This window comes from Colossoma macropomum, unplaced genomic scaffold (assembly GCF_904425465.1).
Source record: "Colossoma macropomum unplaced genomic scaffold, Colossoma_macropomum, whole genome shotgun sequence".
In the NCBI taxonomy this organism is placed as follows: Eukaryota; Metazoa; Chordata; class Actinopteri; order Characiformes; family Serrasalmidae; genus Colossoma; species Colossoma macropomum.
Window position 1 is genome coordinate 30,163,100 of NW_023494793.1, and position 16,291 is coordinate 30,179,390.

The window sequence follows — 16,291 nt, forward strand, 5'->3', positions numbered from 1 at the left end:
AAGTTGTAAATAGTATATACTGGTAACGTATGCAGTATAAAATATGTATTAATAAAGTGTACAGTACATACAAGTATGCAGTAGACAGTATTTACTGGTAACATATGCAGTATACAGTATTTCTTGGTAAAGTATGCAGTATAAAACACCCATTACCTGAATTTTTTGCCCTGCGATGGACTGGCGACCTGTCCAGGGTGTATCCTGCCTTCCGCCACTGGGAGAGGTTTCAGCACCCCCCGTGACCCAGAAGGATAAGCAGTTTAGAAAACTTGTGCGTACTTTAATTTTTAAAATCAAATACATCACAAATTTTACTGTAAGTACACCATGCAGAATATTATTTCCTAAAATGTAACTTCTGCAGTTTTGGCATTATTTACTAGCCTCTTCATGGTTTTGAGTTGAACAGGTATTGCTGGTGCTTTACATAGTACCATCACAATAAATATGATACCATATTTTAAATGTAGCATTTGCTGTGCTAAAAGTCAGCTGTAAGAGATGAGGGATGTCATATTATCTTCAAGCAGATGCTGAACTCACTGACAAAACATATATATTGACATATTTCAGCACAGAAATGTATTATAAGCACCAATTTGCATGAAACTAATATTAGTTTAATTTTGTGGTTTTGATGGACTACCCTGATGTTTGCCAAAAGGTACTGGTTTGGTGCAAAGCAGCTTAGCTACACACTCAGTTAGCTGAACCAACCACTGGAGGTGGTGCTGTATCGTTTATTGTCTATCAGATGGCATGATACAGCTGGCTGCCAAGTGAGCCTTTTTACTTTAAACTACCTCAAAACTCGGGTTCTTCTCATCTCTCCGTAGAAGCATAGAGAGTGCAAAACAAATGTTATTGTTCACACAAACTGGTCTTAATTCCAAGTACAATAGTGCCACCCAAAGGTGCTTGCATGATGGTTGGCATGAGAGTTGCACCTCAATAGGAATGTTGTGTGCACATAAACATTTGCTTTAATTAGCAGTTTGAACGAGTGAACAGAAATTCTAAACCAGGGAATTTGATCACAGCTGAAATATATAAAGTTATGTTTATTTCTTTCATATTAGACTTTAAAGGTTACATTTGTCTTGTAATGAGCCTCAGGAAATACTGTTTAATACAGTTTGGACTACAATAAATGTTTGTGAATTTAACATGTATTGTCATTTAATACATTTACACAGTCTAAGTAATTGTGCTCTGAATACAGAAGGTACTATTAACTCTTTAGAAATACATAAATGTCATATAAAAGAATTGCATGAATTCTACAAGTACTTCTAATTTAAATATGATTTAATTCATTCAGGTTTATTGAACATGATGGAGAAACATACGTTATAATACAATTTTTACATTGGATTTATGTATTTAAATTGAATGGAAAATTGTAATTAAAATACAAAAATGTTTTAACTTTTGGGCTTCATTTTTTTTTTGAGTGTATAATCTATGCCAGAGTGCAATGAAGCAGCTTGTTTCATAACAACTTCCTAAGACTAAGCCAAAGTAGGTTTTCAGACTGTAATAACTGAAGTGGGTATGTTGCATCTTTTAACAATTTACAAAACACACAAATGCGTGTTTGAAACCATAAGCACTCGTCAACAGAGCTTTGGCAAAACGCTATGTGGTCAGATGAGTCATCCTTCAGCTTATTTGCCACATTTGGGTGAGTGCCTGTGAGGTGTACACTCAGAGAACAGTACAGGCCTGAATGCTGATGACTGAATGGTTTGATGAGTGTGAAGACGATGTAAATCATATGCTATGGCCTTCACAGTCACAAGATCTCAGTAAATCTCAGCCATAGAAGAAAACACTCATTTCCCATGATGCTCTGGTACAGGAAGTGAGCAAAGGTTTATAAACCCAGGAAGGATGTTTCTTTTTTTTTCATTCCCCACCATGTGGCTGTATGGTAGCTGTTTGTGACTTAGCTGTATTAAGTAAGTGTTATTTTCTGTTGTTTGGTTATGCTAGTCTATGTTTTGTTGTTTATCTTGTTAATGTTGAGTAGTGTTTAGTTATGAAGGCCAGTGTGTAATTATGTATTTCTATTTTTCTGTTTTGTTGTAGCTTCAAACAACCATCCACCCTATTTGGCTGACAAGACCCTATGCATAGTACAATTAAAAACACTTTGCAAACTAAATGCACTGCAAACACAAAACACTCTCATCAAAATTACTACACTTGAACTGCATTTCACATGCATGCTTCAAATATAGAAAACACTTACATCAACATGACTACATCGAAGCTACACTTTACAAACGCCCTGCAAATATAGAAAACACATGCAACTTCAGAGATGCTGCAAAGCCAGTCACAACACAACGGAAATGTTTCTGGAAGACTCACAGGGCTCAAAGGGGATGGAATATCTATGACGGAAAATCACTGACAGAGGTAGGGAAGACTGCGGACACTCGCATCCCAAGTTCATGGTTAACCTGGCTAGCTAGTTTGCTATCTGACATGTCACAGCTGTACTGCGGTAGTTTATCTGTTATTACTAGTTTAACTGTTACAGTGACACTCTACAGCTATATCCCTTACAGCTAAAGTCCTTTAATTTTATAAAATATAACAGAGGTGTTAAAATGTTTTTTTGCTATTCAGTGTTCAGGAAATGATTGTATTAGTTTACATTAAAAATGTTTAAGCATTTATAAACTTTGATATTGCTCAAATGCTGTATATCAACCCATTCATTTTGGACTCGCTCGGGAGCGCCCTCTGGCGTTTGAGAAAACCGGAAGACGTTGCAGAGTGGTAATTCTCCTCTCTACAAGTTCTCTGGCGTCTTCCTCTTCCTCCTGATTGGTTGACTCGTTGTTTACGGTATTTTCAAATAGAAGCGCCGTTTTACTTCTCGCTTAGCTTCTGTGATCTCGGGCTGCAGTAAGTGTGTCTGTTCTTATTCTCTGCTCCATTGAGCTGTTCCTCTTTAGCATTTAGCATAAAAATCACTCGAACCCTTTAAGTGAAGTGAAGTGAAACCACTGCTTGAACCGTTAATATGCATTGCGAACTGACAGCTCAGTTGAAAGAACTTACATTACAGTTTAAGCGTGTCTGTGCAGAGCAGTGTCTTTCTAAATGTTTGGATTTATAAAAGCGTAAAATAATCGTTTGTGTTCAGCTGAATGTGTTCATGTTGTTCTGCACCTGCTGCAGTGCTGAAATGAAACTCCATCAGTGTGGCGAGTCTGCTCTAAGTAGCTGGGATGGTCTATTACCATTTGTATTTAACTGTAGGCGACCCTTTCCTGCTGTTTCAGTAGTGTGAGAGTTAATGATTTGTTGGCTTTAGTTTCAATTTTGGTTTGATAACGTAACCGAAAAGTTGTGGTCCGTACTATGTTGGTCGGACCTAAACCAGAAGCTCGCTCACAAACTGCCGTTACTGCAGGAAGCACCTTATATTTCTACGGAAACTGTGGAAAATCTCTGATGCAGAATCTGCATCTGAAACCTCCTTTCCTGATCTGTAGCTCTACTCTCACTAAACATTCTGGCTGAGCTGACAAGCACATAGATTCTTATGGCCACCCAGGTCGGGCAAAATGGAGGCAAGCAGATTAAAAAAGGTTTCTTTAAACTACTTTAACACAGTGAATAGGTGTGAAATGCAGACAGCATTGTTCCTAAAGTAGAAAAGGAACAAAGGTAGTAGGTTTAAGTTGGAGCTACTCAGCTGTTGTACAGTTACACTCATAGCAGTTATATAAGTTACCTACTTATAGCAGTAGGTTACATGGTAACTTGTAATTATAGCCAACATTAAGGCAGCTGGTCAGTGAACCATGGAGTATAAGAAAAATGCACACACAATACAAGGTAAGCCAAACAACAACATGAAGAGGGTGTATAAAACAAGTAAAACAAGACAATATGCAAATATAGGATGCCAGGAGCCAATGGGAAAGATGTTGAGTCTTACAAGATTACATTGACCAAACAAACACCTATGAAGTAAATCTGATGGCTTAAATTCATTAAAACCACACAACACAACTTAGTTTCACTGACTTACATGCATTTGTTAAGTAATATCAGTGACAGATATCACTGAAATACACAAAATATTATGAATGACCTAAACATTGTGTATTAGGGATATGTTGAAAAATAATACTTAACATTATTTGTATGTGGTGGGGTGGGGTGAGAGCTGCAGACACTGATTAAAAGCAACAGCTATTTCATTTTTCTGAGTGAAGCTGTCGAACGTGGGTGGGGTGAGAGCTGCAGACAGATGGACTCTGAGGATATATAAGCTGATCAACTTTCTGAAAACCTTGCTGACAAAACTGCTTTTATTTTCATTATTGTGTTCACAGATACGTGCAATGAGATTCATTTCATTTTGAGAAGCTGCTTCTTTTTGCCTCCATCATCACATTTTCTTTTTGTCTCTTTCAGTGTACTTCAGAAAAACAGTTTTCCTTCCCGTGAGAGGGGACTGCCATGCTCTTATATGATTCCTTCATCACATGTTTAGCATTATTAAAATTCACTGCCATAATGGTCTGCAGAGCGTGTGGTAGTGCTGAGTATGAAATTAATGGCGAGTGCTGCCCAACATGTTCTGCAGGTAAGACATCACATTTTTATTAGATTTAGATTTTTATGATGCTATTTTCATGAAGCTGTAAATAACAATGTGGGAACATTGCGGTGGTTCTGTAACAGCATATACGAGTGAAATATTCACATTTATGTTCAATGCAATATATTTATCAAGCATAGTCACTGACTTAGTTGAGAACTGTACATGTTGTAAGCTTGAGAGTGGACTGCTGTGTTTCAGGACACCGTGTATATAAACACTGCTCAGGAGATTCCAGCACAACGTGTGTGCAATGCACTCGGTCCACATACATTGATTTTCCAAATGGTTTGACAAAGTGTTTCCCCTGCACTGTGTGTGATGAAGGTAAAGACAGATTATTTCCTGTAACTTTTTTACTTTTAACACTTTGGAAAAACTGTTGTATGCAAAAAATGTCTTAGCCTTTTTTATTCTTAACCCTTCTATTATCTTCAGGGTTAATTTGACCCTATTCAGTGTTTATCATCTGTAAATAAATGATTGACACTTTTTTGCTTCATATTTAATGACTTTTCCTAATTTAATGGGGACAAATCAGTAAACATACAATTAACATGATGTTTTCAGTCTTGTACACATTTTGTACACATCAGTGTTCTTTGACCCCAGGCTGTTTTAGCTGTTTAAAACATGAGAAACATCAACATTTTATCTTTTACATTTTTTATTTACATTTTTCTTCAGGTATTGGATTAAGAACAAAACAAGAATGTCAGTCATCTGCAGATGCTCTGTGTGAGCCTCTGTCAGGGTATTACTGTATAGAAACACACGGCAAGAACTGCAGAAAAGCAACACCGCACTCCACCTGCCTTCCTGGACAATATATCAACCAAACTGGTCAGTACTGTACAGTCTGCTAAAATGAGAGAGAATCTAAACTAACTCTATTAGTTGAACCCTATAAAAGAATGAAATAAGCATATGATATAATATGCCTGATAATTTTTAAGGGATTCTACAGGGAGATTCACTCGAAAGAATATTCTGTATTAACTCTCGCTAGGACAAAGCAATCTGAACGAAGCAATGTGCTCCTCAGTATATGGAGCTTTGAACAAGCCGGGATGCCCCTGCATCAGAGCGATGAGGTAGGCGCCGGACAGCCGTAGCAGCGTTTAACCTTCGTTTGCAATTTCCGGGTGCAGACCCCCGTACCCCTTCATGTGTCTTGCAGAAAACGTAGATCACTTCCAGCATCGCATGTAATGAAATCGATTACACATACGTCAAGGTATGTAGCAGATATTTTTGGTTCAGATTGCTTCATCCTAACAGCAGTTACAACAGAATATTCGGGGCCTCTTTCGAGTGAATCTCCATGTATATTCAATGGTTAAAACCTAAACAGTTAGTCTCTTATACAGTTAATTCTTTTTATTTTAGGTTGTCTTTGTTCAGTGTTTTCAGTGCCACTTATATTCTAGCTGTTTAGTGTTTGCAGTTAAATAATATGTGCATAATCTGGTGTAGGTCATGTGATTGATAGATCCGGATCCAGTCATGTTACTAACTTCTCTGCATGTGTGTTTATTGTATCTTTACAGGTACAGCTTTTACTGATACTGTATGTATAGACTGTTCAGAAGGTTCATATTCAGATAGCCCTTTCACATTGTGTAAACCACATACACAGTGAGTATGATCTGTGACTTATCTGCATCCAGTAGGCTTGTTTGTTTGCATCTGAACGTAATGTGTTCTCCTGTTCTTCACAGGTGTGAATCTATGGGGCAGATAACAACCACACCGGGAACAAAGTCAACAGATTCTGAATGTACAGATAAACGTTCTCATTTTCTCTCCTTAGTTGCCTTTTCTTTACCTGGGTTAGTAATATTAGGGTTGGCATTATGGAGATGGAATATAAGAAGAAAAAGAATAGAGAGGCAAGAAAATTAAGCTGATTTACCATCAACCACAGCACAGAGTGACAAAGACCATCATTTATGATCTTTTTTTTTCTGGAAGTTATGTACCTTTTTTATGTATTTATTTTTAAACTGTAATAAATTTTGTACTTTTTTTCACTTCATTGTCTCTGTCTCTTTTTTATGGCACAGTAACAATGTTACTACCCTTTTTATGCTGTAAGTGATTTGTGAAATGTAGTTCTACACAAAAAACTGGTAGAACATGTGGTTGGAGTGCGTCATTAGATAACACCTTATGCTTGAGGAAGTTGGATGCCATTCTGTCAGGTTTAAAGCTAAATAAATCAGTGACTCAGCATTCCATCAAACCTGATCAGCCTTGCTTGCTTGAATATGGATTTTCTGCAAATTTCAGTGCACAGTTTCCATTTATTTGCTGTGTTTTAACATGTTGGAAAAATTCTGATGTGGCATGACTTTTGCACAACCTATATTTTGTGTTTTCCCCCGGAATATTAAATTCATCAGATAAACAATAACTGGATTTAATATGTGCATAAATGTGTTCTCTATAGAGGATGCGTTAACTTATTTTCACTTGGACAATAAACAAACATGCAATCTTGCTGCATTTGCATGCTTCCATGACCTGTAAGCTGTTAGAAACATCCATCCATCCATCATCAGCTGTTAGAAACATATTCTACAGAAACTGGCCTACAATTTTGAAACAAATTTGTAGCAATCGAAGCAATCCAGTCCTTGATTTTACTGAGAGACTATGTAACTGTACCACGATGTAACAGTATTTCATCAACACATCATCCAGCGTCTTTAAAATGATCTGTAACTCTAAATGTGAGCCAGTTCTTGTCCTCACTAATGCTTTTGTGGCTGAATGGAGGTAAATCCCCTCAGCTATGTTTCCAAAAATCTTGTGGAAAAGCTTTTTAGAAAAGTGGAAAAAAAAAAAATACTCCATGCTTGAAGCAGGCAAAGTGAGAGGAAATGGCACAAGACATAATGGTTGGATTAATAGATTATTTGGATAATAGCTGATAGATGCATATATTGTCTGCTAAGTTACGCCTACCTAAAGCAATATAGATTGTCATCTACTAATGGGACACTGGACAGTTTATTTTAATAAAAAAGGTTGGCATAATATTGAAATATGCCAAAGTATCATTCATAAATCTGTACTTTCTTAAAGTTTATCAATTGCACATCTGTGACTGATGTTTCCTTTTTTACAGCTTCTCCTCCAAAGAACAGAAATGCACTATTAGAACTCTAAACCTCTGATGCGTCTGTAGAGAAAAGTACAAGTTTCATCAGCAGATCTTCTGAGAGTGAAATGTATTTTTGAGGCTGAGCTACTAATCGCAGAAGTGCCTTCAAAGGGAAGCAAACATCCTGAAAGCTTTAGTAGATGGTCTAAACACAGCAGCAAGAAGAAGTGCTTGGAAGAAACGTCCTTTTTTGCTTTCTTTATTACAAGAAATCCTGACTGGAACAGCACAACCAAGATGATCTGTAGATTGAAGATTTTTGTTTTTGCTGCAGCTCTTTTCTCCCTGAATTTTGAACTCTGTTTTTGCAAGTGTTCCCGGTCTAAATATGAGAACGATGGAGAATGTTGTGCCAAGTGTGAACCAGGTAAGCCAAAATTTAATGCCTACAGGATTTATTGGGAGCTGTGATATGGTAAAAACAAAAGTGTTTACAACTACAGTGTCTAAATCTGTACTCATGAGGGCAAAGCTCCCATGCCAAGATAAGAAATGGCACAAAGGAATTCTAATGACGAGTACAGCTCGAGTATAACTCCAAACACCAGGCAGAAAAAGGCACAACACACACACACACACACACACAGCTTCACATATAGAGAAACCATACAGCATATGATTAGTTATGATTGAAATCATCAATTACTTTAATAAGCCTGAAAAATCTTTCACATTATCAAACAATCTCCCTCACTTCCCTTATAAAGCTTGTGAGGTACAAAGTTTTGTTACAGTGGAGACAACACAGAACACAAAATGCTTTTACAACATAGCATTAAGAGAAAAACATGCATTATCATCTTTATCATTTCCAAACCTAATTCTGTCAGCTCATATTTAATGCTTTTTAGGATCCCATGTTCATGAGCACTGCACTGAGAATTCAGGCACTAGCTGTGCTCCGTGTCCTGCATCAACTTTCACAGTTGAACACAACGGACTCACGAAATGTACAGTGTGTGATCCTGGTAAGTCTGGCCTTCATAAGAAATGCATATTAATATATAAATTTGTCTATATTGGTGAATCGAAAATATTTTTACAGCAATATGTTTTAGATTAACAGAGTTGCTTTGTTCACAGGTCAAGGCTTAAGAGTAAAGACTCCATGCACTCAATCATCAGATACAGTCTGTGAGCCACTAGATGGACATTACTGTACTGATGAACAAAACGACGGCTGTGTACGAGCTGTGGAACACAAAACAATGCAGACCTGGACAATATATAAAGCATAAAGGTTAGTGTATAAACCACAAACTGTGCATAAACAACAATTGTTCACTTTTCCCATTAATTAATTTGCACTTTATTCTCTGTGACTGAGCAGAACTTGTATGTTTGCAGGAACATCATCTGAAGATACTGAATGTGATGGATGTAAAGACGGCACCTACTCAGACGGCTCTCTTCAAACTTGTAAGCCACGTTCAAAGTAAGTCGAGCGTTATTGAGTGTCATAATGTGTGTTGTGTCAGTATATGCATTTAATGCATATATAGTTTTTTATTTTTCCATTATGTTCATCTCTATTGTTTGCACAAAAATGCCGTATTTATGTGTGTTCTCTGTAGAATGTGTGAACTTATTTTCACTTAGAAAATAAACATGTAATTTGACTTGGACCTTCCAAGCTTTATATATTTGGGGTATATGCATTTTTTTTTTAATTATGCGGAAAGATGTCACATGACTGATGATCTATTTTGTTGCTCTCTGACAGATGTGAAGATGACGGCCGTACAGAAATAAAGCCAGGAACACATTTTTCTGATACTGAATGTAAAAGCAACACTCCAGTTGCTTTAATAGTTGGAGTCACAGTTTCTCTTTTTGTTCTTCTTCTTGTTGTCATTGTTGTTGTGATTGTTGTAATAGTAAGGTACTGCAGAAACAGACGTAAGACTGGTAGTGTTGAAGGTAAGTGTTTATTAATTTATTCAACTGTTAAGTCAAAAACATTCCAAGCATTTGTGTGTGATTTTTTGTATTTAGTAATTTGTATTGAATTTGTATTTAAATTTCTATTTCAGCCTCTGTACCTCCGACACAAGTAAGTGTTATTTTGCTACTATTACTAAAGAAGTCCTGATTACTTCTGTGTTATTTGGGTGTCTGTCATGGTTTGTTGTGTGTCTTCTCTTTTATATTTCTCTGATCTTGGAAAAAAGTGGTCTATAATGCATTTTGAAATGAAGCCCTTTATGTATTGTGGTATTGGAATAGAGTAAGACATAGGAGAGAACATGACTCTGCTGCAAGTAATGCTCTTTTATTGACACCAGCACAAGGCACATAACATACAATCACACCCAGGATTGGGTTGGGGGGGTTGGCCACCAATAGCCATAGACTTCCACTTCATGGTGACCCCACAACCTCACACACAAGCAACCTGCACCCCAGACACAAAATAACACAATATCACATAACAAATCTTCTAACTAACAGACGACAACATAAACAAGTCCCTTTTCCAGAGAGTGTGCACCTCCCATGAGCCTCTTCACATGGCCCTTTGCATGGCCACGCCTCCGAAGAGGCAGCTCGGCCAGTAGCAGGATGATACAATGAAGCACATGATTCAAAAATATTCTTTAAAACTCAAACTTGAACACTGTTAGTAGTCGTACCAAAGGAACAACTCCTAATAAGATGCAAGGCCCTGGTTTACTAAAGGTTTGTGTGTATAAAAAGTAGCAATATCAAAAACAATCAACTATAGAATGTTGCAGCCTACTAATTAGTAAATAGCATGTGCCTTAATAAATATGCATTTTGGGGCATTTTACCAAAGAGCAAAATACAGGGCAATGTCAATGAAAATAAAAATGTTCAGCACCCACAGAGAAATTTATTAAGCCTGAAAGGTATTTTGAGAATTTACTGTGTGCTTTGCACCATGGATGCTGTCCTTGTAATTATTTTAGTGTTTTTTTAAGCTAAAAAGAGTATTTTGTATAAAATATGTACAAAAAGTCAATATAGCAGAACAGTTACACAGTGGCTGTCATGTTTTCTGCCGTCACCTGTCCCAATTTTGTTTCGCTTCATGTTTCTGCTTCTTTGGTGACAGAGATTCACCCTTCCTCACTTTTTCTTGTGCTAAATTATAAGTATTTGTCCATATTTGGGTTCTCAAACTTCTCACAACACACTGTGGTTAGCCAGCACCAGCAGCAACCACTCATTCTTCTTCTTTCTACATCCTCCGACCAGTGCTATAGCACCACCAAATTCAAGCTGCTGCTTTTCAATGTAAAAGCGCAAAAAGCGATCTCTATTTGCTTTATCTGTTCTGGGCTATTGTAGAAACATGGTGGTGCAACATGGCGGCCTCTGTCAGAAAGGGATCCATTTCCTATGTAGATAAGAAGGGCTCATTGTAAGCTAACAAAAACATAATGATTCCTAGTTATAGGTGATTATACACTAATGAACACATGGTTTTGTATACTATATTCCATTTCTGCTAATAGATCCCCCAAAATCTTACACACTGCATTCTATGGTCTCTATCAGCTCATACTGAAACAGTTATATAATTGTTAGTATTTTGCTTAATGTACATTAGTGTTGGTAATACATTTTGCAATGAAACAATGTATGTGTAATGTCTAGTGTTTACTCCAGTACATATCTGAGCTATAATCACATTTTCTCTTTTGTCTTTTTCAGTCTAAAGCAGTGAACATCCTTTTTTGGCAAGAGATTAAGTGGCACATTCAACAGTACATTACAGCAACCTCTAAAGGTGATGTGGAAAAGATGCCAGAGTAAAGAGTCTGGCAGTAATGGAGAGCACTTCCCAATGTGTTCTGCTGGTAAGACCACACATTCTTATCATATTGTTATTTCATCACACACACACACACACACACACACACACACACACACACATATATATATATATATATATATATATTTGAATCAGCAGCTAGCACACACACAAGTTCAGTGACACCACAAAAATGTATATTATATACAAGTAATACTAAATATAATGTGTTTTTCATGGTGAAATTATCATATGAATATGTTGAATAATATATTATAAAATAGGGAAGCTCACACAAAACTATTTGTTTTTATTATTTGCCATATTAATGAAGAGCTTGGTATCAGAGCTCAATTTTGACAATCATACATTTAGATCTCACACAGTTGGCCAACATACAAAGGATTTCAAGATTTTACACGTTTGTGTATATAGTCCATATTTGTCTGTTTGGTGATATAGGTTGTAGGTCAATTTTTCCAAGGGAAGCAGAGTTGCAGCTTGAGAAAGCCACAGGTGCAGATGTTCTGCCCCTATTCCTAAAAGATACAGGGCGGGGGACGTCTGAAATTGTGTTTGAAAGATATTTTCTACTGTGATGTGAACTCTGTCCCAGAAATTTTTTTACATTGCAAAAAGGCAGGAAAAGTATTACATTTAAAGTATATCCTAATAATGAATTTGAAGATAAGCTCATGAACACTAGATGAGGTGCCTTTGGGAAACAAGTTTTTACAAATATTGAGCCGGTCCTCTTCTGAGGGTTGGTTCAATTCCTTTTCCCAAATTATATTTTTGCAATTTTGACAAAAATAGACTTGCACATCTTTTATTTGTTGTTGACATTTTTTTAACCACGAAACATGTAAGGAATGAAGTGCTTACTTCATTGTGTCCAGTCTGCAAAGGACCATTGTGGCTGCAGGTTTTCATTGTAACAAAGCAGTGGCACACATAATTCTACTTGTTTAATCAGTCAGTCTTGAAATAACTGATCATTTGGATATGTAATTTTAGGGACATTTAGTCAGAAGAAGGCATAAAACAGTGATACTTTAAACAGCAAAGATTCTCAAAGGGTCACTAAGATTTAATGAGATTATATGATGAATTGTGCTTTATATGACTAGGTACATGAACTAACCAGAAAAAAAGGTCAATTTCAGGTTGGGCAAATGTCTTTACTGATAATCAGATTAGTATAAACACACATTGTAAATTGTAAATGATTAACATTTGAGCATGGCTATTAAATGTTTGAATGAGGACATACAAGCTAATTTGCCGTGATTATCACTAACATTTACTATAGGTCATGCAAATGGTAGATCAAGCCATGTAACACACTTCCCTGCATGTGTCAATTCAGAAGATACACAATCAAGTCTTATCATGTGTATCTGGTGGGCTTGTTCTTTTGGATCTAAATATAATTTGTACTCTTCCTGCTCTTTACAGAATCTATGTGGAAGATAACAACCACACTGGGGACAAAGTCATCTGATCTGACGATGGATGGGAGATTCTCATTTTCTCTTTTTGATCACATTTTCGTTGCAAGTTTTAACAATGTTAGAAATTATATTACTGGTGTTTTCTTGGTAAAATATGTAATATGGCCAAAAGTTTGTGCTCATGCAACACTGCTTCTGGAATCAAGGGCATTCATTTGTTCCTGCTATCCTGCAGTGAACAGATTGAACCTGAAGGCTTTACACGAGATGTTGGAACATTGCTTTGAGAATTTGATTGCATTCAGCTACAGTTCCATTAGTGAGGTCAGGTACTGATGTTGGATGATTAGCTCTGGATCACAGATGCCACTCTGACTCATCCTGAAGGTATAATGAAGGTATATCCCCAAAATATAATGGATCTCCATCATCATTTTAGTAATGCATGTTTTACAAAGACATTGTCACAGGGCAGCTTCACAGAATTCAGTTTTCGAAGCACTAAAAAGCAAACCAAGCACTGCAGCAGGGAGGAATGAGATGGAACCTCAAAAGGAGTCAAGATCCATACTGGGAAAGCATCCTGCTCTAGATGGCACCACATAGTGAAGTTACAGACATTTATGAAGCTCCACACTGATCTCCATACATGATGTGACATGCTCATTGCTGTTACCAAGTGGTGGTCTAAGTTTATATACACAAATAAAACAATATAAGACACTCTATTCTACCTATGCAACCTAAAGTGAACGAAATAAACATTTGCCTGTATTTGACAATGTGTATTAAAATAAGAGAAAGCATCACTGTATGTAGATGTTAATAGAGTTCATGTTTGGTAATTTTTTTATGGCTTTCTATTAAAACACTGAATTAGTTTACATTGTAGTAGTGGTGGGCAATATTTTACTGTTATCATGAAAAATCATGTCACAATATGCTTATCTGAGCATACTGTGGATATCATCAGTACTGAAAGCACACTGACTACATGTTTCATCACAAAGTGGGCATGAATAGGCCTGTTTAATTGGATTTAGGACAGTGCAGTTTAGGAGACACTGAATTAAAATCATTGTAGTTGTAGGTTTATTATTATTATTATTATTATTATTATTATTGCATTTTGTAAAATGTGGCACTACATGTTCCATCTTGTCTGTTCCCACTTAAATCTAGATCATGATGCATATCATGTATTGCGAAAATGTAATATTTTTTGCTATATTGCCCACCTCCACATCATAGGAGCATAAACACTTGCTAAAATGAATTCTTCCTAAGAAATGAGAAGCATATATACAGTATGTCAGATCAAAATCTCTGTAAAGTGTGTAACTGAACTTGTTCTGTGATTGATCTAGTCTGTTCTTCAGCTGGTCTTTGAGAGCCCCTGCTGGACTTCAACACACACCTCTTGATCTTTAACAAGCCCTTTGTGAGTTGAAGTGAGTGTGCTAGAGCAGGAAAACACCAAAATGTGCAGGACAGGGGGCTCTCCAGGACCAGGGTGGGGAACCTACGCATTAATTAGCTGATTGGTTGGATCAAGTGTGTTGGATACAGGCTGGGGGGCTCACCAGGACCTGGGGTGGGAAACTCTGCTTTAACAGACTGAGTGTGGGGGAATCACTGAAAATTAAACTTCTTTTTTTAAACGTTCTTTTTGCTGAAAAATCATTCAGACCTCAAATACAAAGCTGATGTTACTGGTTCAGTCTTCATTTAAACATAGATCATTAAATATAATGTATTCCGGTTGTTTTGCTGTCAGTGGAAATGAACGGTATCAAAACAAGCACTGGTGGTTTGGCCTAATGAGGTATATTAATAATGTATATCATTGAAACATCTACTATTGTCTATATTTTGTATCTAGCAGGCATGATTTTCGTAAAATACATAAATCTGTGAAAAAGGAGGTAAAAAATCAAATTTATTTTCAAACATGATCTATTTTCAAAAATCATAAACATGACTTTTTTCAAATGATTACCGATCCTGGTCACTATTCTGTACAGTTATAGATTATCACCATTACATCAGCCTGTATTTATAATAGCCTATGCATCTATTTCTTCGTTTAAGACGAAGCATATAGCTTATTGATCAGTGAGGCCTGTGATATGTTGCTCTATTCTTCTTTTGTTTCCTGAATTTCATGGTGTTTGAATGGTGGTTTTTTTCTGATTGACGACCGGTAGACAGTTAAGATAAACTCTGTCCAACCCACATGAAAAAAATACAGAGCCACTCAAAAAAACAGACGACAGAGAAGTTATGGAGGAACTGCAGAAGCAAAAGTAAATATCAACAAAATAAAGGGAAAAAAAATTATCAGATGACTGGAAAGATCAATGAATGGATTAAATGTCTTCTGAAGATCTGAACTATAGCCCAGTCAGTTTTTGATTTTTATTTCTGCTGCTATTTGATGGAGTCTGTGATACCATATATTCGAATAAATTGTCCAGGGCCTTTGGAAGACAAAAAGCCCCACAACATCACAGATCCACCACCATACTTCACAGTTGGGGTGGAATGGTCTCGTCTGGCCATAGAACACAGTCCCACTGAAAGTTCCAGTAAAGTTTGGCAAACTGTAGGTGCTTGATTTTGTTGGTACTTGGTACTGAGACCCAAAGAAATAACTAATATCTGCGATTCCCCAGCTGTGATCCTAGTAGCTATCCACCTCACTGAGAATAGGGTCAGTATAGACATACTGACCCTGACAGATTCTTAACATCTACAGTTGTTTTAAACTTCTTAATTATTGTCCTGATAGTGAAAATGGGCATTTTTAACCGTTTAGTTATTTTCTTGTAACCGTCTTATAGTCATGGCTGACCATTTAATGTTCCTAATCACTCAGGAGAACTTTAACATAAAATGTGAAAGGGGTAATTCTTCAGTTGGTTTTACACTTTTAGGAATTTCTAGGGATCCCAACAATTGTAGCACCCATAGATTTAAAAAATATATTTATTTTATGACAATATTTCATTTTTTCTTTCAATCACTATACCTTAAATAATATTTTGAATGAAAGATCAAAAGGAGTAGTAACTAAGAATATTTTTACACCGCATTTTGCTCATGACAGTAGCTTATACTTTGCTGCACAGTTAGTGTCAGTCATTCTCTACTCCTTTATCAGTAGTCATAGGACGCTGCCCACAGGACACTGTTGGCTGGATATTTCTGGTCCGTCCAGCAGTGACACTGAGGTGTTTAAAAACTCCAGCAGCACT

The 16,291-nt window shown here is 36.7% G+C and overlaps 1 pseudogene; it reads left to right on the top strand.

Annotated features, from left to right (window-relative positions):
* The first annotated feature begins 1,903 nt into the window (after positions 1–1,903).
* Positions 1,904–13,118, top strand: LOC118814089 (annotated as a pseudogene).
* The last annotated feature ends 3,173 nt before the right edge of the window (positions 13,119–16,291 follow it).